At 37.4% G+C, this 24,404-nt stretch overlaps 1 protein-coding gene across 7 annotated transcripts in view; it reads right to left on the bottom strand.

The window, feature by feature from the left end:
* The window catches only part of LOC105475646 (histone deacetylase 9), a 919,991-nt gene that overhangs the window by 869,365 nt on the left and 26,222 nt on the right, over positions 1–24,404 (bottom strand). The window contains exon 6 of one of the 7 annotated variants that reach the window (XM_071094020.1): positions 23,708–23,832. The exons of the other annotated variants lie outside the window; for them this stretch is intronic. The gene's annotated coding sequence lies outside the window, so the exon portion shown is untranslated. The remainder of the gene's footprint in view (positions 1–23,707; positions 23,833–24,404) is intronic. 7 annotated transcript variants of the gene reach the window in all.

The raw sequence follows: 24,404 nt of genomic DNA, 5'->3' as shown, positions 1-24,404 counted from the left end.
AAAAATTCCCCAAGCAGTAGACTAATATGCTGTCACTGTTTTCCCATCAGAGGCTCCTTTCCCAGGTAGAAGGGCCCCGGGATGTTTGCAGATTTCATTTTGGGAAGATATGAATTTTACTTGAGTAATGAGTACCCTGGCTTTGGGGGAAAACACTTACATCTAGCCATGGCTTTCGTCATGGACTGAGGTTGCTTATGGGCTTACACTTCTCCATAGTGTTGTATTCGTTTCTTGTGGCTGCCATAACAAATGACCACAAACGTTGTGCCACAGAACAAAAGAATGTATGCTCTCACAGTTCTGGAGGACAGAAGTCCCACAGCAGTTTTCCTGGGCCAAAATCAAGGTATTGGCGGGGCTATTCTCCCCCAGAGGCTCTAGGAGATAATTCATTCCTTGAAGCTTCTAACTTCCGGAGGCTGTATCACTCCAGTCTTTGCTTTCATGACTACATTGGCTTCTTCCCTTCTGTATGTATTAAATACTCTGTCTCCCTCTTTATAAGATACATGTGACTGCATTTAGGGCCCACCTGGACAACACAGAATAATCAGAGTTATCTCCCTGCCTTAACCATATTTGCAAAATCCTTTTTTGCCATATGAGGTAACATTCACAGATTCCAAGGATTAGAAGGTGGATATTTTATGGGGTGCTATTATTCAGCCTACTAGACATGTCTCACACAGTCCAACATGTTACAAAACAGTTTGTAAAACTTGCCACTTTACTTTTCCCTGACTCTCAGGGAAAAAAAGGAATAGCAAACATAGTGTGTATAGATTATAAGTAAAGCATCATAATTACTTGGTGCCACGGGATAAAATAAAGTGTCGTAAGAAGTACAGGGCCAGGCACAGTGGCTCACACCTGTAATCCCAGCACTTTGGGAGGCCAAGGCAGGAGGATTGCTCGAGCTCAGGAATTCCAGACCAACCTGGGCAACATGACAAAACTTCATCTCTACAAAAAATAATAAAAATTAGCCAGGCATGGTGACACACGCCTGTAGTACCAACTACTTGAAAGGCTGAGGCAGGAGGATGGCTTGAGCCCGGGAGGTCAAGGCTGCAGTGAGCCAAGACTGTGCCACTGCACTGCAGCCTGGGTGACAGAGCAAGAGCCTGTCTCAAAAAAAAAAAAAAAAAAAAAAAAAAGTCCAGATTATAATGATATGATGATGATACCCAATAAACTTAAATATTTAATATTCTTAAGCATACTTTCCACTGTCTAAAGTGAATCATTTAAAAGAAAATTTTAACACATCTGATTACCTGATTACCAAGTTAACAAATGGAAGATTACTAGAACTGCTAGTAAGCATAAACATAATCATAACATTTATTTGTAGAGATTCTACCATGTCTCATGCTAGAATTATTATTCTAGAGTGCCAGGAAGGTATAATAAAGAGAATCCAGTATTCTGAACTGAGAGACTTGGCTTTGCATTCCATCCTTGCCCCTGATTAATTGAATGACTTCGGGAGGGCATTTTTTCTCAATTTCTTAAACTGTGATGTGAGCGATGTCCCTGGGCATTTCCCTGCCAACCTAGATTCTTAATGAAATAGACTTGAGCCCCTAATTTTTTGGCTGGTGCATGTCCAAAGTAATTGCACCTCTTTTGCTGTTCCTAGAAAGGTTGCAGCCTGTCCCGCTGTGCTTCTTGGGCTCTCTCCAGCACTGTATCCGCTTGAGCCAAAACCCAAATAACGAAATGTGCATGTGCATGTGCATGTGCATGCGCGTGCGCGCGCGCGCACACACACACACACACACACACCCCCACCCCTCTCTGTCTCTCTCACTAAAGCTTTCCACCATCTTGCTATTTGGCTCCATTTCTTTCTCTCCCTCTCATCTCTATTCCACACTCCCTCCATCTCCTAAAACCAGGAGTTCTAAACCCTTCTTACACCATTTGTGATCCAGATCTCACTCTGATGTCTTGGCACCAGCAGAGTATGTCCTTGCAAGGAGAGAGAGAGAGGGAGGCACATAAGTATTAATAGATCAGGACTCATGGTCTCCCCAGAACCCTTACAAAGAAATTTTTGCAAACAAACACAATTATCTTCCTAAGAGGATTTTGTATTTTTGTCAAAATGGTAAGACATTTCCTACCTCATTACATTTTAAATGGGGTGAATACTATCCACTTGAAAAGGCAGTGGTGAGAATTTAAGGAGAAAACAGATGTAAAATAATTTATCACAGTCTGTCACATTTGATGAACTCACTGTATCACTACCATTACTACTATTGCTATTATGCTTCAGGGATTTAAATTAGATCTGTTTAGATACAAACTACATATAAGAAAATCTATAGCCAATATTCGTAAACTGACTACAAAAATCATTGAAGTCAGAATCATAGTTTGATTCAATGCTATATTCTAAGGGATTGTCATGCATAAAAACAAATGCCAATGAATTCCACTTTGAAAACAATTTTGCATAGCTTTATTTTTAGTTCCTCAAAACTGGCCTGATTTTCTTTTTCCTGGATGAAAAGAATTCCCTCTGAAATCCCTAAAGTAGCAAATAAAGAGAGAAGAATATTTCTGGTATCAGTCAAATATTATTTGGGTGAGGGTAAGAATGGGCATGGAGATGAGGGTGAGAACTAGAAGCAGAAAGCTGATTCAGAATCACACCTAGTGCTTAAGAATGAGCAATAATGTCGTTCACTGTGTTCATAACTTACAACTGATCCTCTTCTTTTTTCCTTTTATGCAGTCCTTGTAACTAATTTCTGCCTTTAAAAATTCATATGCAGTTTCTACTGCTTCAAATAGAGTCATGCATGAGAACTGCTAAACTATGTATATTCAATCCATGAATTTTGATAATGACAGGTATAAGTACAGCTAATGGTGGAAATTAAGCACTAACTCCATTGGTCTTGATCTATCAGACTTATAGAGGAATTTATATGGTCACCCAACAGCTCATTTCTTTCCCTAGCAGTCCTTTAATAATATTTAATTAATATATACCAGACATTAATAAAAAATAATATGCTATCCAGTAGAATTAGGAATAAAGCAGGTCTACTTGGCATTACTCAGCCCCAAGATAATTTAGTCTCTGAAATACCAAGGCTCTTGCTAAGGAGAGTTGAACTTTAAAGCAGTCCCACAGCATGAACGCTGTGAACACTATGGTGCCAAGGAGCCAGCACATTTACAGGAAACTTCCACAAGGTTATTCACACAATGGTTGTAATGGACCAATTCCAGGAAGGTGAACATTATAATCAAAGCTGAGTTTTACTGTGTTGACCCTGCCTAAGAAGCGGTGCTCAGACACATTTAAAAAAAAAAAAAAAAAAGATGGATGAAAGGCTAGAGGTGTGTGTGTGCGCGCGCAAGCGTGCGTGTGTATGCACACACAGATATATGGATATAGATATATTTTTAAAGAATAACTGCAAGCAAGCAAATAAGAAAGTAAAATGTAACGCCATGGAAATGTTGCGTGCTTACCATAGCAACTTCCAATAGTCAAATGGTGTTTCTCTGAGCAAGGGACACGAAAGCATTTACAGAAACATGTTGCTTTCCCATTTTTCTACAATAATCACTTTTCCATTTTATGCTTTTGGTTATCTGTCTCAAGTGTCATTTTAAATGCAAAACAACCAACAAAACTCGAGCCCATTAAGCCATTTAAAAAGGTGTTCACATATACAGTTTACTAAGTGAAAACGTTCCTATCTGCTGAATAACATGTGCATCCTATAATTGCAAAATTGAGCCCAGGGATAATAACCAGGAAAAACAGACATCACACACTGCTAAAAATAGGCTGATGCCAAAGCTACCAGACTTAGCTCCTAAGTCTCCCTAAAATGACAAGAAGTCATGCTGTTTTTAGTTTCAAGTCATGGATATTTGACAAGTCTTCTCACATGTCATCTAGAATATCACCACTGCTTAACTAAATGCTCAGTGGATTTTTTTTTCTTAAGAGGGTGATAAGAGGAATGAACAGCTCTAAATATATTATGAGATTCCGATATGTCCAAAGACTATAATTATTTTTTGTGATTAATCCTGTATTTTACTGATATGCCATGGGCAATTTTTGTGGAATTTGTTCTGTTTTGAGCCAGAGTTCATGTTTCTGTGTTTTTGTGTTTCTCCAATGTATTTTCCAATGCAATTTGTGACAGAAGCTAAGGATGGTGAGCTGAGGGTGGGGAGAAGTCTGAATCAAGATTTGCTTTCCTTGACAAACAGACCACTGCTATCAGCTGTTTCCATGGTGAGCAGTTTCAGCTACATTAAAGACCAGAGGACTCCGTTAGGCCAGGGCCCAAAGTTCATAGCCAGTTGATTTAATTCCGAGAGTTATTTTAAAAGACTGTTAACCTTAGGGTGTTATACAAAAGTAAAATCAAATAAAATATAAAGTTACTTTATTTAGGGAAGGGGGAGCAGGGCACATTGGGATTCTGATATAAAGAAACAATATCACTTGAAGAGGTCTTGCACCAATCACCTTACTAAAAGCCAATCTAGGCCAAACTCTTTATTTTACTGATAATAAAACTAAGGCCTCACAGGTCCAAAGAACTCAGTTAAGGTCTTTTAATGATTTAGGTCATTTTCTGAATAAACTTACTTGAAGGAACATGCTGTCTTTTTTGAAAATTATTAATTTATTCCACTTAATGCAGAAAGGAATGTTTTGGGGTCCCACAAAAAGGAGGCTAAAAACTTCAATCAAAGCCAGGTGTGGTAGTATATGCCTATGGTTTCAGCTACTCAGAAGGCTGAGGCAGGAAGATCGCTTGCGCCCAGAAGTTCGAGGCTGCAATAAGCTATGATCACCCGCTGCACTTTAACCTGGGCAACAGAGTGAGACAAAGGCCCTGTCTCTTAAAAACAAACAAACAAAAGCAAAAATAAAACAAAAAACTTCAATCACAACTTTTGAATATATTCAGATATGACAAAATATTTTACCTATTATTCTTCATATTATTACAATCTTATGAGAGTTTCTAAACACCTTGAATGTAGTTCCATTTGATTTATGTAGTTAGTAATTTGGAGATCATCATGGATTTTGGAAGCTACTAATTGTCTGAAGAAAAGAGAACTAACATCACTGGGACACACTGACACAATGAAGGCAAGAAAAAGCCCTTAATTGCTGTGACTTGGGAGCAAAAGGAGGGAAGTAAATGAACATGCAATAGAGAATTTCAAAAAGAGGCGTGTGAAGGTGTTAGAGAATGGAACACATTCAACTCTTATATCTGTAAGTCTGTAATTACCACCTGGCCCACAGAACAAGCAGTGATTCTCCATAATCTATCTGTTGCCATTAGCTAAAATAGCTCTTAAATACTTGGCGTCAACCTCTTCTTTGCCTAAAACATATTGGGGAAGAAGGTGTCTTAAATTTTGACTCCCAATTATCTATCATTCCAACAATAATTCTTAAATTTTGTATTGCTCAGAGTGCAAAGACCAAAGATGTGTGAACACGACTGCCTGACTAGACCTGCTCTCCATGAGGGGGTGTGGGTCTACAGCCCTTTGCCAGCACTGAGGCTCTCACCGCCTCACCTTCACCCTTCTCTCTTGTTCATAACATCAGAGTTTCTGTTCTTTGCTTAAAAGGAAGGGAGTAGTGACAATGACCAAAGCTTTGGCTCAGGAAACACACCGACTCTTCCTTTTCTGCCTTCAAAAAATGCCCTCTACAATTTATTTCAGAAGACAGTTTAATAGTATGTATATACTTTACCCCCTACTGCTTCCAACAAGTTGTCTAGCCAAAAACAAATGAAGATTATTAATACTTCTTAATTCATTTTCTTTGGTAGGAAAGAAGCAACCTCCTAATTTCCCAAGAAACCAAGGAATTCTGATTAGTGCTACTAAACTAGTTCTTTAACCATAACATTTTGATTTTCAGCAGACTGCAGATATCTACCCAGCAACCAAATTTTGCTATTAGTTATCAATCAATCAATATTTGTTAGGTTCATACTAATAAATATTGGGGACTGAAATATCACTGTTCTATTTTCAAAGCAGAGAGTTCACCTTTTAAAAAAATCACTGGAATAGATTTGGGTAAGTATGTGTTCTTTACACATACCATCTAAAATGTCAAAATGTATGCTGTCCAAGTTTTCCTTTTATTTAGAAGTGGATGGAAGCTTTGTGCAATTTGTCTATTATAGTACAAAATCTCATTTGGATTCCTAATTCTTTTAGGTAAAAGAGCACAAATTTGAGTAACAGAAAAATGACCAACTGGTGATTTGTAAAGATTTCTAAATGCTGGATAAGAAGAAACTAGAAAGATAACTTTTCATTAATATAAATTTTATGACTTCATTTAGCAATATGGAAACTCTTCCAAGTTTGGGCATTGTTAATAGTGTAGGGAAACATCACTGGAAAAAGGCAGCACACTGAAAGCAAGAAAAAGTCTGTAATTGCAGTAATTTGGGAGCAAAGATGGGAAGCAGATGAACATGCAACAACAGAAAATTGTTAAAAGAGGCATGACACAAAAGATCACAAATTATATAATTCCATGTATATGAAATATCCAAAATAGATAAATGGGGAAAAAGTACATTAGTGGTTTCCTAGGGCATCAGGGATGGAGGGATTCAGGGGTGACAGCTACAGAGAATAGTGATGAAGTTGTTCTAAAATTGATTGCAGTGATGGGTGCACAACTCTGTGAATGTACTAACGACCACTGAATTGTATGCTTTAAATGGTTGAACTGTATGATATGTAAATTATATCTCAATAAAGCTGTTACCAAGAAAGGAGGCATATGAGGATGTTGAAAAATGAAACACCAAAAAAAGCAACTACAACGGAGTAATTTAGTAAGGGAATAAAACATTCGGGGAATTGGGCACTATGAACAGCATCGCTGTCCCTCACGCCACTACTCCTCATGCTTACCTTCCAACTCTTTGAGTCCACATGGCTCTTTCCTACCTCAGGGTCTTTATACAGGTTGAGCATTACTGATCTGAAAATCTGAAATCCAAAGTGCTCCAAAATCTGAAACGTTTTGAGCATCAACATGATGCTCAAAGGAAATGCTCATTGGAGCATTCTGGATTGTGGATTCTGGTTTCAAATTAGGGCTGCTCAACTAGTATGTATTCTGAAAATATTCAAAGGATTTTGGTTCCAAGAATTTTGGATAAGGGATACTCCATCTGTATATACCATGTAATATGTCTGATCCACTCTTCATCCGTTGTGTTGTTTTGGTTTGGTTTGGTTTTGTCTAGCCAAGAACTAATCATCCTCAAGAGCAGATCTCTCTTAGCTTAAATGCCACTTCCTCAAAGAATTTAAATATATCCATTCTAGAGTGGGTGACACCGTTACTCTCATTCACTTGAAACCGGATGCTCTCCTTAACACTTGTATCACTTTGCCATTACATTTTCATTTGTGTTTACTTATTTCATTGCCTTCTCCTCCATTGACTATAAGCTTCATGATGTCAGAGTTTATATCTGTTTTGTGCCTACCACAAATCAGTGGACAGTTAATGGGGAAAGTAACTATTGGTTGGATAGATGAATGGATTTAGAATGAATGAGTACCACAATCAATGTCTTACAAGACTGCACAAGCTACCGATAACTGAATATGCAAAAAGATAGTAAAGTATTTAATCAACTATAATAACAAAGTTAAATATTCTGCTTTCCTCAGGTTTTAATATTGTTTAAAAACTGGACAGAATCATAAGTCAAATAAAAATTAGTTAAATTTATGTGTACATGCCTTCAGACACATTAGTACACATAAGACCCTACTAAATGCTGACTCATTTTACAAGTTCTATAGGCTTATTAAAACTCAAAAGGTGAATAAAACAAGGTCCCCCAATGAATTTAGTGTAGCATGAGAGAAAGACACATTATAACCACTCTGGAATTACAGACAGAAGAAAGAAAACAAACCTACCTAGGCACATGAAAAAATAATTTCCATAGTATATCAGTTTAAAAACAGTTTTCCAATAGAATTTCAGTGTTAATGAAATCCTAAGAGTTCAATAAGGATTATACTCACATTTTAGATATAATGAAATGTATTCAGTGACTTCATCAATAGCCATACAAATAGTAGGTAAGAGGAAGACAGGGAGTCAAATCCCAGCCTCCTTGCTTCGATTACAGCATTGTTCTCTTTAACGTATTTGAAAGGATTGGGGGCTTATGTTACGTTTTCTTTCTTGCTAAAAAGCACATGAGGATAAATGAGCTCTGGAAATCCAGATAAGGCAATGTAACTATATCATTTCTGGAAAAATAATTCCTAAAAGTCCTGTTCTCAGCCTGTTAGAGTGGCAAGGAAGGAAGAAAAGGAAAAAAAAAAAGAGCAATGAGAGAGGGAGGGAGAAAAAAAGACAGAAAGAGAAGAAAGGAAGACAAGGAAAAGGAAAGAGAATCAGGATTCAGCTGTACTAGTCATAAGGAATAAAGAGACATGGCACAAAGACCCAATAAGAAGCTATCTTTCCTAACCCCTACCATTTAGGTAAAACATGCCATTCAATGTTTTGAATACATCTGTTTTGTCTGTAGTCAAATCTAAGTGCATGGCTGACTGCAGAGACCTTGGGGAACAGCCTTTCCAGAGCCACTGTTTCTATTCCAAGGGATCTGCACATAGTTGAGATGGTTCTTGTCAACACTCAAATACCCTAAGGTGTCCTGAGAAGCAGTTCTGAGAAAGGTTCATGTGGTTTGAGGCTTCCCAACTCTGTTGAAGCCAGTAACAAACTAATAAAGACCTCAGCTATCATTCAATCCCACCGCTGCTTGATTTTACAGACAACAAAGCCAAGATTCAGAGAGATGAAAGGAGCCACAGTCATCCATAGTGTGCTGTTAGCTGACCCAACGCTATCATTCTTATTGCAGCCACATTATGGCTAACACCACACGCTTTCTGCTTAGTGGTCTGAAAAAGAGTTTGAGGCTCCAGTTAAAGTTCTTAAGGTAACTAGATAATAAAACAATCCTCCTCATTTACCCAGTGGTTTCCAGGCCAGTCTCTGAGATTTTTTGGTAAAGATACAAGTTTCCCAGAGTTTGGGCAGAGAACATAAGGTGCTGGCTTGGATTAGCTTCACTGAGAAGCGTCTGGTCTGCTACTATGTTGGTATATAGCTAAATGGTTGGATACTGAGAACCATAACTTTTCCCTCTGTATTCTTGTTACTCAAGAAATAAAAAATGTATTGTAAAAGTGTTGCCTTTTACTAAGTGAAAATATATTTTAAGAATTGTTAGAGCCCTCAATCATCTACTAATTCTTTTAAAAGTATTTTATAAAGTTTATGTTTTAAAATGCACCAAAATTGTCTTCAAAAGTTGTTTAGTATACAAGAATCAAAAGCAAAAAAAAAATCTGAATAATCATAATAATCAAATTTTAGATAAAATTAAAAACATAAAGCCACCAACAAGTTCTGTGGGGAAAATACCCTATCAGAATAACTAAAAGAATGGTCTTAAAACTCTTCATTTTCTTTGCACAGGGTCCAAAAATTTTGGCCTCCGGAGTTACCCTGTATGAAAGCATGACTGTGTTAAATAAATACATAACTTGAAAAATATAATCACTGAAGACATTGGCTCTAATAAACAGGCTAATCCTATTACTTTATTAGAATAGTCACTAGACACTTTGAAAACCAGAGAATAAGGTCCTCAGTTACTGTTGAAGTTTACGTGAGCAGGTAAACCTCAAACTAAAGCAGCAAAGAACGGGCTTAATAAGCCAAAGGCAGAAGCACAGAGGGAGTAGGGAAACAGGTAAGGGATTCCTGGAGAGACTTAATGCCTAGAGAAGGAAAGAGGAGGAAGGGACCCTACTAAGGTTTCCAAATTTCACAAGTAATAATAAAATGTGACACCCACTTAAATATAAACTTCAGATAAGCAATGAATAATTTGGTAATATATGTATGGCCCACACAATATTTAGGACAGCAATATTTGGGACATATTTATGCTAAAAAAGTATTTGTTGATAATCTAAAAATTCAAATATTACTAGGTGCCCTATATTTTTTTCTGACAATCTAGACACTGGTGAAGAGAAGCACAAACTCACAAGTCACACTAACATTGATTCATATCACAGCTCTTTCAGTGATCTTATGCAAATTCTTTAAATTCTCTAAGAGTCACTTGGAACCTAACAGCATCACTGCAAAACCAAAATTACATAATATTAAAATGCCCATGCATCAGTAATTATTCATTTATCCTCTTGTGCTCACGTACTTCACAGTTTTGTCTGGAGCTAACTTGGATTAGAAAGATAGTTTGTCATGCAGATTACTAATTTTAATCCCAATTGCTCTTCCTTGAATGCAGACAATACATATGGTGCTTAAAACCTTAGCTTATAATCAAACTACTACTATCTTTAATCCAAACATAAATACAGTTTGATTTGGGGAAAATGTTTAGAGCAAATTGATAGCCAGCACTAGTAAACCCCTCACTCTCAGAAACTGGTAGTTTCCACAGAAGGATTGGACTTTCTGTGGCCAATAAACTAAATTGAAAAATCTCCAGCCAACTGTAATAAACACAGAATTGAAGCTAATAAAACACCACAGGGCATTTCAAGGTAACTCAGCAGGAGAGAGCTCACCAATATAGATGTGTTTACAGATGGTGACTAAAGATATAATAATTAATCTGCTTTTGAACTAATGAACAAATCACATGCTCCTTAAAATACAAAGCACAAAGCTCTTAGCTGCTAATTAAGTTCAGGAGTGGAATAAACACTTGATTTGCAGGAAAGGATAAGGCTCATAAACAGTAATATACAGCTATCCAAGTCTTGCCTGTCTGACTCAGAAAAAACAAGTGCCCTATTCAGAATGTAAAAACTGACCCAACGCTATCATTCACCTGGGGTTTTCAAGTCTTAACAAGATCCAAGGTAATTTTTTATTAGATGTAATGTACTTCCTCAAGGATCTTTTACAAAGTAATTATTCTAAATTGGTTGTAAGAATGATAAATGTAGTATTTTAAAATAACAATAATACATAAAGCTTGTACAAGTTCAACCATAGGACACAAGTGAATCAATACTAGAAATTCAATAAATCAGTTATTCTCTATCCCCTTTGTAAGTGTTTAGAGTAGTTGACTATATAAATAGGAAAGAATTTCTTGTACAAAATTTAATGGAACCAGATTTCTGCTCCTAGATGAAAGAAGGAAGAAGAAAAACATACAGGTAGATAAACCAACAAATAAACAAATAATAGCCAGATAGACTCAGGGTTGACAAACTACAGTCTGCAGGCCTGTTTTGGCACCACTCACAAAGTAAGAGTGTTTTCACATTTTTAAATAGTTTTTTAAAAACTCAACAGAAAAATATTTTATGACACATGAAAATTATATGAAACTGAAGGAAACACAAGGAAGTTGTCCATAGCGAAAGTGTTAATGGAACACGGCCAACTTGCTTAGCTATTGTGCATGGCTGCTTTTCTGCTACAAGGGCAGAGTACTTGTAACACAGACCATATGGCCCACAAAGCCTAAAATATTTACTATCTTGCTGATAGTAAATATGAATGGTATGCCGATCCCTGAGATAGATAAGTAGATAACACAGATTGTAATCCCTGTCTATGTGTCCCAAAAGGTTTCCAAAGCGTTGTCATTAAAATCACCAGAGTACTTCAGAATTTATTTTATCATCACTTAAGAAGCAAATCATATATATCATAAGCCAGTCCCCATCTTGTTGCTCCATTTAACACACACACACACACACACATATATATGTGTGTTTGTGTATATATACATTCCCTTGGAAAACAGATATTCAGGAAAATCCTAGAAACTCAGTCTCTCAACAGAGTATCTCTTTGCCATCTCCCCTCATAGCCCCCAAACCTTTGATGTTGCTTTCACAGCCCCTTCCCCTCTCCAGTCCTTGATCTTCACCTGCACTGCAGCCTGTCCTAGGCAGTGTCCCAGGTAGCAGCAATTGATATGGCTGAGACAAACGGTAAAAGACGGAAGGGTACCCTCATTCCCCAGGACTCCTGCAGTTGTTCTCAGCCACCAGTCAACTTCCTCCAACATACCCTTCTCTCTCCTCATCAAATCTGGCTATTTATCAAAAATATAAGAAGATAATACCTCAGTATTACAGACTCAAGAACATACTCTTTCTGCTTTAATGTTCTTTTGTCTTTCTCTACAGTGCTAGGAGGAATAAGTGTGAAGGGCAGAGAAGCTTCCCCCAACGACCACTGCCATCTATTTCCTCTGTTGCTAACAATATTTAAAAAAAAAAAAAAAAGAAAAGAAACAAAAGAAAAACTGAGAAAATATCAGTCATCTGTTCCATTTGGGATCAGAGGCAGAAGTGTAAGAAAAATGCAGTGAGGTTATGTGTTGCTCTAGAATGGGCATTACGGAAAGCAGAAACCCTGTCAGTAACAGCAGCTGGGGGCAAGACAAATGGAAGGAACCAGATCAATCTCTTGGATTCTTAAATAAATAAACAAAGTGAAATGAACCCATGAAGTCCAAAAACTCCCCCTAGAGTTGACAGTATTAGAAGGCCTCATGGGTGCATACCATCCCTACCCCAATGCCCATAGCTTTACCAAGACCACAGCTTCTCACATGGAATCACATAAAAACATAAGATATCTGGGAAGAACTTTGAAAGGTTCACTATTGTAACCTCCGTGTGTAAAATACTGCTTATAACAAAGTAAGTGCTCCATAAACATTTGTTGAATGAATAAACTGAGGAATAAACAAATCTATCCTACCTCCTTATTTTACAGAAACTGGAGTCTGCAGAAGAAAAGCACATGACTTTTTCAGGATCACACAGCTACTTGGAAAGCTAAAATAAAAACTCTGATTTTCTGACCTTGCCCTTGCCCTAGGCCATTGCTCTATGAAGGCAGACCATGAAAGACATAGATAACATTCACCCAACAGATATTCCACCTTCTTTGTCTACAGATCTCCAAATGAGCTTGGCAAAGTGATGAGAAGGTGGTCACCTGCTTATCCCCCGAAGGTAAACTATAATTCGACTAGAACTTAGACTCTAAGCCACTTCTAACAATCTGATTCTTGGTGGCCAGGCTGTGAGTCAGGGTTCTGGCCAATGGTACGTAAAGGAAACCTGCTGGAGGCGGGGCTTCTGGGAAATAGCTTCCTATTTAGTAAGATTAAGAAAGCACCCCCCATTCCTTCTCCTTTAGGAGGCTGTTATGTATACACAAGATTCTTACATGTTTAGTGGACATCTTCCAACTATAAGGTTATAAAGGTTTCTAGAACCCTGACTTCAATGAGATGTTAAATTAACCACAGTTTAAACTGTCTGTTTTAGACTTACTATGTGAGAGAATTAACTCTAGTATTCAAGTTCAATAGTCTCTTGCTTGCAGCCAAAAGCATGCTGAATCATGAATTCACCCTTGGAAGACACCCCGTTCCCTGCCCTAGCCTTCATCCTGCCTCACTCCAGGTCATGGGAACCAAAGATACATCTTAGGGAAAAACTGCTGATTCTCATTGCCAAAATGGCAGAAGGACTTTAAAATTTTGCCCAGTTCTACTCCAGTGAAACTCTAGTCTATTCCAAGCTAAACTCCAAATGCATTTTCCCAATAGAAATATTATTATATATGTTGTGTGGGCCCCGTGATGATTTTAGAGCAGAAATTGTACGATATGGTTTAAATAGGCTTTTGTGGGTTGGCCTGGAAACCTAACATTGTTTCTATGGAAAAATGTTTCAAACTTCATACGACTCTGTTCCAAATGAACTTTTGAATGCAACCTGTTTTAAATCGGGGGGTTACATATTTATTTATAATTAAAATACTTAGGCATGAAACTGAGTTATCAGCTGAAAAAATCACATTTGGAGTTCTGGCTTTTAAACTGATAAATGTTCCTTTACCATTTTAGATAAAATAGCTCTGAATAAAAGGGGGTTGTGACCTCTTGCAGCACCAACTTGCAATGCAAAATTAGAACTAAGATAGCCTACCAGTTTCCATGTTAAAGTAATTTTCTGTTGGAGGAAGGAATTACTTTACAAATTAAATAGGTATTGGGCTATTTATTAGGAAATAACCACCCATTGTGCCAAAACCTGCCACTGTAACCAATGTCTCTTTAGGGACATTGGGAAATATTTAAAGCAGCAACTTGAATAAGTATATGAATACTTTGCCCTCAAATAAAAAAATAAAATAAATAAAAAAAATTAAAAAAAAAAAACGCTAACCAGCAGAAATCTTTGTATTTAATGATAGATCCAGGCTGGGCACTGTGGCTCATGCCTGTAATCCCAGAACTTTGGTAGGCTGAGGCAGGAAGATCACTTGAGGCCAGGAGTTCAGGACCAGACTGACCAACATGGTGAAACCCCATCTCAACTAAAGATATAAATATTAGCTGGGTGTGGTGGCACACACCTGTAATCCCAGCTACTCAGGAGGCTGAGGCAGGGGAATCGCTTGAACCTGGGAGGTGGAGGTTTCAGTGAGCTGAGATCACACTGTCGCACTCCAGCCTGGGCGACAGAGCAAGACTCCATCTCAAAAACAGCAACAACAACGACAACAAAAATTAAAAATAATGATAGATCCAAATCCTTAGAATTCTGTGTTCAAGTCAACCAACAGCTAAAAGTTGCCCCCACTAAACACACACATCAAAAAAATCTCCATTTCTTGACTCAGATAAGGATATAGTAGGAAAAATACTTTCTAGTTATTTTGGCTTTTTTCTTCAGCTATAAAATGAAAATAATACCATCTAGGTCCCAGAGACATTGTGACAATTACATACCAAAGTATTTCCCAGTGCTGTGTCTGAAACCCAGTAAAAGCACTCACTGTCAGTTCCATTACTTTCCATCGTCTTTTCCCCTTACAAGAATACTGCCCTCATATAACATATCCAAATTCTCACCAACCTACACACATAACTGACAACCAGAGTTTATTCAACTGGTAAATATGCATATGGTCTCTAAAAAAAATCAATTCCATCACAATCTTTCAACTGCTTGTGAAAATGAATTAACTTAGCTCTCCCGACCTTAAATAAAATATTATGATTGAGTGCTATGGGGGCTTTTCAATACTATAATTACTGTTACTTGTATTTAAATTCTGCTGATACCATGGATCTTAAAGTTGGTTTCTGGGGAACTGGCAAGTTGAAGAAATACAAGAATGCCTTCATTTCATAAAAGGTTGGAAAAGAAACACAAAATGACAATTCTGATTCAAATCAAGGTTGGCTATGACACAGAAAGTTCATCTTTTCCTCAAGATCTCTTCATCTCTTCTTTGCAAACTGCTAAGAGTTTCAGAGTGTCTAATCCTACTCTCAATGATACAATAACCTTTTTTAACTTAAAAATAAATTGCAATCATTAGTAATGCCTGTAAAAAGAATGCAGTTATTATAAAACAGTAAGACTGTAGTTAGTATAAGACAGTAAGGGTTAGGCCTCAGTGTTCCTGATGCTTTCAAAAGCTGGAATTCATTCTTTTGGTTAACTTGACTGCCACACTGAGCACATCTCTGTGTACTGCTCCCTTAAAAGGTTCAATTATTGAATGTTGATTAAAAGCTGTTTTCAACTCCTTTATAGATAATTTCAATGATTTTTATTTTTATTTTTTTGCATATTCTTATGGTGCTCACCTTACCTTGGCTGTATGAGCTACATGTCCTGTCCTTTCTCTCTTTATTAAATTTACCAACTGACAGAATGAACACCCAGTAAATTACTGAGGTGCCTTTGCTCTGTGTGCTGATTATCACACAGAGCAGCTAAAGCTGCTGCCACAAGTCTCCAGAATAAAACCCGACTCCCTGTGGAAGTGTAAAACTCTACGGGCAAGTATAGCCCTACTCAAGGCAACTGCCTATATTTTTCAATGTGCAAGTCCCAAAATACTCTATTCAAAAGGCAGTTTTGGCAAAAATTTAATATTCTAGAGGAGGGAGTCTTGCCAATTACCCTAAACCACACTTCCCACTCATAAAATGTAAGTTTTCAAATAAAATAATTTAAATTAACTTTTTCCTACCTCTTACATTCCAATAACCTTACTTATCTGTCAGGATTTGTCCCAAAATTGAAATTTATCAGTGACCAGAGATGTAAGTAAAACACAGTTTTCTCATGGGGTTCTCCACACTTCCTTCTCTAAAATGCAATTTGGCCATTCTCTCATCTCTATGTCTTCTGTTATGCCTTAAGTTCAAAACCCAAAATCTACCTTACTGCCAGTATGGAAGTAAACTCTCATCCTTAAGAACCCACGAAGAGTCTTCGATTTCTCAACAACCAGCAAGCTCTACAAATCACCATCATGCCCAAGAGAAGAGCAAATCAAATTGCTTTTGAAAGATACAAAGAGAAGCAAAAACTAAAAGCTCTCATTCTTAATCTAAAAACAATGCATATGTATGAGAAACACTAAAGTCTAAATATACATTTTGTATTTCACCCACACTGCTTATGACTACAGATTTTTGCCAAAAATATTACATTTAAGCATAATACCTCAACTTTTTGAAAATCTCCAAACCCCCTGTCTTTTCTCCCCCCTGCCTACCCCCACTCAAATATACTACTACAAACTTCTGGTAAAGGACAGATCTTCTTATCTTAAAAATGAAGAAACGAGGATGAAGGAAACTTTCCAAAGCAGCAAAATAGAAAAGGTTTGTGTTTGGGGACCATCCCTCAATTGGCTTTACAGACTGGAATGGAATGCTGGCTCCGTCTCTAATGAATGGTTTGACATTGAAGAATTTACTTAACCCTTTTGAACCTCAGCTACAAGATAAGCATAACATCCTCTGAGATCAGCATGCATATTTATTAAACAAGCTGTAAGCAGGATTTCTCAGCCTTACTACTACTGGCCTTGTGGACCACATAATTCTTTGTTGTGGGGGGCTGTCCTGTGCAATGTAAGATATTTAGCGGCATCCCTGGCCTCTGCCCACTAGATGCCAGTAGCACTCCTCCCTTCTGTTGTGATGTCTCCAGACATTGCCAAATGTCCCAAGGGAGCAAAATCTTCTCCTGTGGAGAATCTGATGACTTTTCTACCCAATAGCAAATGTTTACTAGACAGTAGTCACTATCTTCATTATCTATTAGACATTGATTTCCAGATACAAACTGTGATATAATTCACATTTCAAACTTCCCATACATTACTCCTAAAAATATTCTTTGGTGGCAAAGATGAAAAGCATGACAAGATCATGGCAAACACCCCAACGATTGATCAATACTTGATGAAATGAATTCTCAATATGACACCTATGGCTTTTTAAGTAGAAAAAAATTTTGAGAGAAGTTAAAGGGATATAAAATCCTACAACTTTGACACATGGAGAAAGTTATGGCCACAAAGAACTACTTCCCAGTCATAATGTCAATTTGTAGCAGAGCTGTGACCAAAATAACTGACACACTTACTTTCAGTCCAACAGATATTTCACTTCACCATGACAGGTATATTGGGAAAATCCAAATTAGACAGTCAGATTTTCCAGTGTCTATTCACTGTCCAAGTGTGTTTTCCCATTAAATCCTTCTGATCAACTGGCTAAGCTCCTCAATCTCTCTTCCTGTTTCCTTCACTACACTGAACAGTTCTTCAGAAGACCGACAGTTCTCTAGAGTTTAGAAGACAGGAGACAAATTCAAGTTTGGGTGGTAAGAAACTGGTAGCTTCGGTCTCTCTTCTGTGCCATAACAAACATTTTCTATGGCAAATGTCCTCGGCTCAGATAGAACAGACTGTCTTTCATATTTCACTTAACCAACATACATTGCTTGGTCAGATCAGTTTTGCCTCTAAGACCTATTCCAACACTACTGCTTGGCTGTATTTTCTAAGACTGTTTGGTGTTATAGGCATGTGACAGTATCTCTGACTTGCAAGGAAATAGCATGGAGCATGGAATGGACTTGTGCACTTTGATTTCAGATACAGCAACTTTTCTGTTATAGTAACCTACCATTTACTAAAAGGTCCATGTTAGAAATAGAGTGTAAAGTTTGTTATCATGTTCTTGACTCAGAGAAAATAAGCAACCAAAAAGTGAAGCAGGAAACATTCAATTTTTGCTTGGCCCTAATTATGGTAATTAAGGAAATTAGTCTAACTCTAGAAGAGCTTTAGATAAAATATTCTGAAAGAAGCCAGGTTCATCTCTGATATCCCCATACTGACAAACCTGGGGTCCTCATGCTGTGCCCCATCCTTAAATCTAAGCTACCTGCATTCAGCATGCCACTTTTCAAGTGTTTTCCAATTTCCCACACTACCCTGTCTTGGCCAATATCCTCTTAAAGCCCAGATGTCCAGCTTCCAAGTTGATCATTAATCTGATAAATTAGTCCATGTCACTGTAGTAATGGCTTTCCCTAAAAAGGAATATACAAAAATAGGCTCTGGATACAAAATAGACAAGGATTTGAAGGCTAGTAATTTGGACCATGTTACTTTCTTAAGCCCTGGACTGTCAGGTGTGGAGTAATAATATCATCCATCTGATAGTCTGCTGTACATAATGCTGTTCTGAGCACAAGGTGAATGTCAGTAATAGCAGCTATATCATTAAGTTCCTCTGTTATATCATAAGTAGCTCTGACAGTGAAATTGTCAAGCAAGCTAGAAAATAAGGGAATTATATTAAAATTATTTTCCCCAATGAAATGGGGGAAATATAATGAAGAAAGAATCTTTATAAAAAATTTCTGTGTTCTATACATGAAGAAACTGTAACATGGCCAAAAAGAATGCACCATGTTGATGTAACATCCCTTTCCAATGGCCTTCACCCCCAGTCTACCCAGACTAAGTAAAGTTAGGGATCAGCTATATTTCCCATCAAGGAACTATAAGGACTGACAATATTCCAGTTCTGACTCTCATGTTCAAGTCTCTGAAGGAACAAGGCAAGAGAAAGCAAGAGGTCATAGAGAAATGTGATTACCTGGCTCACTTGTGAAGTAGGGATAATAGCAACATAATCCTCATGGATTCTGGTGAGGAATAAATGAAATAACACATGTTAACCCTGAGCCCTGGCTCTACCATGGGGTTAAACTCCCATAAATGTTGGTCATTACTATTACTCAGGAAAGTTTAAGATCCTCATCACACTGACAAGGCAAATGAGACTCAGAGAGATCTGTAAGTGATGAAGGGGGAAAAAACAGCACAGTTGTCTGATGTGTATGACAATAACATAAGAGAAGAGGAAAGATATGGAACTACAGGAGAAAGAGTCAATCCAGGGAGCACTACCACTGCTGCTGACTCTTCATTCTCTCCATTGTCTCTTCATTCTCAACTTCTGAATTCCTTTCCTAGGGCTGCTGTAACAAAGTACCACAGATTGGGCAGCTTAAAACCACAGATTTTTATTTTCTCACAGTTCTCAAGGCCAGAAGTCTGAAATCAAGGTGTCAGCAGGTCCGTGCTCCCTCTCAGACTCTGAATAGAGTCCTTCCTTTCCTGTTCCTAGCTTCTGCTGGTGGCTGGCAATCCTTAGCATTCTTCAATGAGTGCATCATCCCAATGCATCAATTCAATGCTGCATCATCCCAGTCTCCATCTCTGATGTCACATGGTATTCCCCGTGGGTGTCTCAGTCTCTCTATCACCTTTTTTTTTTTTTTTTTTTTTGAAACAGAGTCTTGCTCTGTCGCCCAGGCTGGAGTGCAGTGGCGTGATCTCGGCTCACTGCAAGCTCCGCCTCCCAGGCTCCCAGGTTCACACCATTCTCCTGTCTCCCTCCTGAGTAGCTGGGACTACAGGCACCTGCCACCACGCCTGGCTAATTTTTTGTTTTTTTTTTTTTTTTTTTTTTTTTTTTTTTGGAGACGGGGTTTCACCATGTTAGCCAGGATGGTCTCGATCTCCTGACCTTCTCTTCTTTTTATAAGGACACCGGTCACATTGGCTTCATAGGCCACCCTACTGCAGTATGATCTCATCTTAACTTTGTTACATCTGCAAAGACCCTTTTTCCAAATAAGGTCCCATTCACTGGTACCAGGGGTTTGGATTTAAACAGACCTCTTGGGGAAAAACGAATTCAACCCACTACAACCCTCTCACCTGGAAATAGTTTATAATGTTGTGGTTTGGTTTGGTCAATCCTAAAGCTACAAATGCGAAGTTCATTGAAATGTTACTCATGCTAATGGACCAATTCAGAATGATTGTAACAAAAAGGCAACTATGCCTACTTAACTATGTTTACTTCCCAAGCTCATTAGTGGTTCCATGTGGTGAGAAAAATTTCCCACTCACTGTATCAAATTTAGCACATTTATTTAGTCTGAGTCAGTGCCTGAAATATCCTTTCATACATTTAAGCCAATTTTCCCCAAGGTCATGCAGCAAGATAGAAGTCACAGATCTTTCTCCTCTGAGTCAATCTCTATAAAATACAGCACTGAGTTTGGTGAAGGGGAGTTAGGCTATGAAATGGGCCTAGAATAATAAAGTTGATTTTTTTTTCATGTAACAAATTTTTATTATTTTATTTGATACATATGTGAACCAAACCAAAGCACTATTGATCTAGAATGAACTGTAATTTCATATAGCTGTTTCTATAAAGAGGTAGGTTATTTTTAAATACTGAATAGCAAACACATTTTTCCCAATCATAATTCACAGTATAAGGGAATACACAGTACTTTTGATTAATATCCTTTAATCACAGTGATAGTTGACAGATAAATTGATCACTTTATCCTTTTCAAAAAATTTTAGCAAGTAACATAAAATGTAACTTTTCCAATCGGGCATAATTTTCATAATTGCTGGAATTTGTATCCAATTTCTCATTCTGGAATTTTTCTAATATAAATTAAATTTTTATTCTCAAAAATTCAATCACCTAAAAAATGAACTAATCTAAATGATGGTTATATATGCAAGAAACAAAGCAATGCATATCAAATTTTCATTAATGTACACCAGGAAAATTGCTACCAAATTTGATCTAACACAGGAAAATTATCTCAGTATGAAACCATTGAGAAACATGAGAAGGCTTTTCTTGAATTTCAAAACGTGGATGAATTTTTCTCTGTAGAAATAAACACTACATTTTAGAGAAAACTATAGAGATACAATTCAATGTGTAACTAAGTATCAATGTAGTGAAGTGGTTAGGGTCCACATGGTGTCAGATGACCTGAGTTTGAAGCCACAGGTTAACCCTGGAAGCTGCAAGAAATTGAGACAGCTACTGAATCTCTCTAATACTATTCTCAGCTTTAAAACAGGGATGATGATAGTAGTACCAGCTTCTAGGATTTTAATGAATAATAGATTAAGTGACTATAAAATCTTTGGCATAATGCCTAATTGTTATTATTACTGGGAGCACAGGTCCACAGCTGGCAGGTATGGCAAACTGCCTGGTTTCATAGTACAGCTGCCATGAGTTACTGGCACTGAAACATTGGTCAAATAACATAACCGATTTGAACATCAAATTCCTCAAAAGGAGAAAATAATAGTAACTCCCTCAAGGATATAAAATAATATAAAATGTAAATCACTTAACCTAACACTGGAATCTACCACATTTCCAGAAAAACATATATCTCATTGTATCTTCATGGTGGAATGTAAATTCGCAAATAACATAATTGGCTTCTCATGCACTTGTGCAACCAATTTTTTTGTCATCTAAAAATATTCTCACAAATCTAAAACAACTATTATTTGCCTAGAAGGTCAGAAGTCTTATATTTTTGCAAATGTGAATAGTGCAAATTGATCCATATATGGATTTTTTTTTTTTTTTTTTTTTTTTTTTTTTTTTTTTTGAGACACAGTCTCGCTCTGTCACCCAGGCTGGAGTGCAGTGGCGCGATCTTGGCTCACTGCAAGCTCCGCCTCCCGGGTTCACGCCATTCTCCTGCCTCAGCCTCCTGAGTAGCTGGGACTACAGGCACCTGCCACCACACCCGGCTAATTTTTTGTATTTTTAGTAGAGACGGGGTTTCACCGTGTTAGCCAGGATGGTCTTGATGGTCTCGATCTCCTGACCTTGTGATCCTCCCACCTCGGCCTCCCAAAGTGCTGGGATTACAGGCGTGAGCCACCGTGCCCGGCCATATGGATTTTTTAGAAATATATACTTCTTATCTATACTCTATGCTCCCTGCGAGTGTATGAACAAATGGTTGCCTCAAATTTCACTCGTTTCTAATATTTTTTAGCTGTGAAGAGGCTAACATATTTCAAACAAGAAGTCTGAATACATAGTCCCACACAAAACGGAAAACAACTCAGCAATATATGCAGCTATACTTGTTTAAATCATTCAGATATAAAAAGTATTACCAGGAAGATTCTCAGATTACTTTCCTCTTTGCTTATCTTTTTTACAGAAGCCTTCCCAGCAGCTATGCTTGAGAATAAGATGTCATTAATATTGGTTCCCTTTCAAGTCTGGGGTTACTTCCTGGACTGCTCTATCTAGATTGACATTGAAGAATGGATCCTCTCCTCAAGAAGGAATTGTGTCAGGTCTTCACTTATTAATTAAAAATAAAGTCTAGTTGGAGGTCAACAAAGTTTCTCCCAGACCTGCAGGTAAGGAATAAAAAGGCAGCCTTCCAGGTGAAATGGCATTCAGCTGATAGTAAGAATGCAAAGGTTGGAGCTAGAAAGGACTTGAGATCATCCCCTTTGGCAAACCCTACTAATTCTCTACCAACTTCTCCTTTGCTGTCTCCCAATATAGATGTGGGAAAGTTAAATATTCACATTTCCAAACTCTCTTGTAGCCAGGGGTGGTCAATGAAGTCTAAGAAGAATTCTGCTAAAGACGTCTAAAGCGTTTGCTTTCTTGATTAAACCAGACACACACATGGCTAGTGCTGTGCTGATTCTTCCCTCTTTTTCTACCTTGAACATGGTATTTAAACCAGCCGTATCATCTTGCGACTATGAATTAATCAACAAATACAAGGACCAGCTGTCTGACTACAGCTGTCAGTAGTGTAGAACACTTGGCTACAACAGTGTTCTAACTCTAAAAACATATATGCAGAGTTATTTTTCCAAAGTCTTGAGGTCCTCAGCCAGATGTATGAGGTGCTGTTAGACTGCAAGGTGAGGGGGAATGTAACTACAGTGTTAGGCTCAAAGTGATAGCTACAATGGCGCACTATGGGCAGATTACACATGTATATTCAATATCAACAGCCATATTTAGCATCATCAATACAAATATCTATGGATATTTAGGATAATTAATAAATATTTCAGAAAATAGATCTGAAAAGATTTGAAATGTCAAACTACCATGCAAATATTTTTAAAAGCTCTGTATCTTATTATATTTCAACTGAGAGAATTAAGGGCTGTAAATTTTAATATAGGAAAACTAATAGCACTAAGACAGTGTAAGCAAAATGTTATGCATTTCTTTAATTGAAGCATACATATATAAATAAGAGTGTGTTAAAAGCAAGAATCCAAGTGAAAAAAGTCATAAATTATAATGTTGAAGAAAGTCATGTTCCAAAATAAGACTTGTTTTCTTCAGCAGTCTGGGTAACATTTTACCTTGTGTTCAAACTATCCATGCATGCAATGAATGCAGTTTAGTCAACCTCAAATTATATCCCATTTCTGATCATCTCGCAGAAACTCAATCCGTGTCCATGGAAATGTAGCATTACGTTGCAAAGCTAAGTAAAAGAAATAATCGTTGGCATTTAAATGCAATGAGGCACCTTTAAATTGTCTCTCATTTTTTATTCAAATATTTCAGCCTAGAAAAACAGACTAAAAATACAGCATAACACTTCAGAGATCAAATCAGCATGAAAACTTGCCATGGTCAATCATAGTATTCACCTCTTAATCTATACTTTATTTGTAAATTGACTGATATCTTTCTGAGTTTCTTTTCCTGAGCTCATCCTTCTTATTACTTAAATTACAATTCACTGATGTAAATGATTTAAATGTACATGTACTTAATTTATCACATCTTGTGTTTATCATTTCCTCATCCTTACAGGAATAGGGGTCCTTCCTGTGTTCAAGGTTAATTTTGCCACAATAGTCTATATCTTATTTCTTCCTATTTCTTTATCACCTTCTTTCAACATTTACTTCCACCTTCGCCTGTACCATCAATCTCTCCCTCTCTACTGGCTGCTCACTTTCCACTCAAGGAAAAACATAAACAAACAAATACTCTCCCAAACCTGTAAACATCTTCTGACTACCTACCAACCTAGTACCTATGGAACAT

This window comes from Macaca nemestrina, chromosome 4 (assembly GCF_043159975.1).
Source record: "Macaca nemestrina isolate mMacNem1 chromosome 4, mMacNem.hap1, whole genome shotgun sequence".
Taxonomy (NCBI): Eukaryota; Metazoa; Chordata; class Mammalia; order Primates; family Cercopithecidae; genus Macaca; species Macaca nemestrina.
Note: the sequence above shows the minus strand (reverse complement) of the source record. Positions and strands in the feature narration are given on the sequence as shown.